At 50.1% G+C, this 1,749-nt stretch overlaps 1 pseudogene; it reads right to left on the bottom strand.

Moving 5' to 3' along the window:
- Positions 1 to 835: 835 nt before the first annotated feature.
- LOC141055591 (U2 spliceosomal RNA) lies at positions 836 to 1,007 on the bottom strand (annotated as a pseudogene).
- Positions 1,008 to 1,749: the final 742 nt, after the last annotated feature.

Here is a 1,749-nt window from a genome sequence, read left to right as displayed (position 1 = left end):
CAGATTCAATGTCCATAGCGCTCCCTGCCTCAATTGCAGGCGGCGCGTCAGCTGGGCTATTTCTTCCTCCAGCTGCTGGCGATTCATCTCGGACACTGGGTTGGAGCCTTCAGCCATGATGCCGGGGAGATCCACTTCCCCGCGCTCCGCAGGCCTCCTCCCGTCTCTCTCCAAGATGGCGTTCTGGCGTTCTTCTCCCTCCTCTCTCTGCCCCTTTCCTGCCACTGGCTTCTGCCCCTCCTTCTTGGGGTGGCGTCTTCTTCCAGCGCCTCCATACCAAGCCAGTATACGAACCCCTCGGGGGGTGGGCCATGTTGCTGTCACATAGTAATTCAGGCAGGGGAGGCCCAAGATTGTTCGCAGTCTTTTCCTAGGACCTCCTATCTCGTCACGCCCTTCTCCACGCCAACGGCCATTTTTAATGTTCATTTTACAGTCTATTAAATTGGGTCTTCTGCACATTCTCAAAAGTTTTAAGTCCAACAAATCTTAGGCACACAGAACCCGATGGCATCGGGTCTCGTCATCCTGTTTGATGGCATCGGGTCTCGTCATCCTGTTCGTGACGCCAAGTTGGGTCACCCTCCCAGGGCTGTGGGGTACTCGGTACCGGGCCGGTATCAGTGGGATGTGTCACAGCAGCGGTGACCCGGACCGTGACCCAATAGGTGGCACTAGAGTTCTAGTCCTCTCCCTCTCTGAAGAGACAATTTGCATATTTCCCAGAGGAGCATTGCAGCTTTAAGTCTCCTCATCTCGGCATGCTTAGCATGTCATTCTCCACAAGGAGAAATGATACTTCTTGGATAACAAACAGTCCAAAAATACAACTTCCATTGCTTTCATTTCAGTGTTTTTGGAAACTGGATTAGGGAAGGGGTGCACTGGCAATCTTTTTTTCCATCTCCCTGTTCTAAAAAATCCATTTAATATATGGTCCCCAGATAGGGGACGTATCATATATTGAACTGATAAGAACAGATTTTTTCTTTTTAAAAAATGAATATAAAGTTGCCGCGCTGACAACGCTGTGTGGCCTGAAATAGTTAATAACAAAATGCACAATCTGCCAAATGAATGCAAATCGGGGTACTCACTGGTGTGCGTGCTCTGCACTGTTTATGCGCCGTTCCTCCGTGGAAGCCAGTGGGTGAAAGCTGAATTAAATGGTCCTTGAGAAAAGGGGACGGTTCCCCCGAAACGCGTCGGGGTTGGCCCCTGCACATGTCCGTCATTGCGGACCGGTGACGTCACCGCTTCACCACACGCCCCCTTCTTACCACGCCCCCCCTTCTTACCACGCTACTACACGGCGGCGCCATCGGCTGAGGCTGCCCGCCGTTAGCTGTGGCGCGCCACCCAGGGGGTCTCTCTTCATGCAAACGGGAGGACGCTCCCTGCATTTAATTCAGCTTTCACCCACTGGCCTCCACGGAGGAGTGGAGCATAAACGGTGCAGAGCACACACACCAGTGAGTACCCCAATTTGCATTAATTTGGCAGATTGTGCATTTTGTTATTAACTACTTCAGACCACACATCGTTGTCAGTGCGGCAAGTTTATATTCATTTTGTGTCTTTTGTTTGGCAGAGAGCACAATGTATCTGCTTGGTTTGCCAGCGGCTTTAAACCCAGCTGTGTGTGAAATTAGCGCCGGTGTGACATTTTATTAGATTTTTTTTTTTTAACTTGAATGCATCAGAGAGACGCAACATTAAATAAAAATTCCCATTTTGGACAATAAAATG

This window comes from Dendrobates tinctorius, unplaced genomic scaffold, assembly GCF_039654945.1.
Source record: "Dendrobates tinctorius isolate UK_male_01 unplaced genomic scaffold, ASM3965494v1 ptg000187l, whole genome shotgun sequence".
Lineage (NCBI taxonomy): Eukaryota > Metazoa > Chordata > Amphibia > Anura > Dendrobatidae > Dendrobates > Dendrobates tinctorius.
The sequence above is the reverse complement of the archived record's forward strand: the minus strand, read 5'-3'. Positions and strand labels throughout refer to the sequence as shown.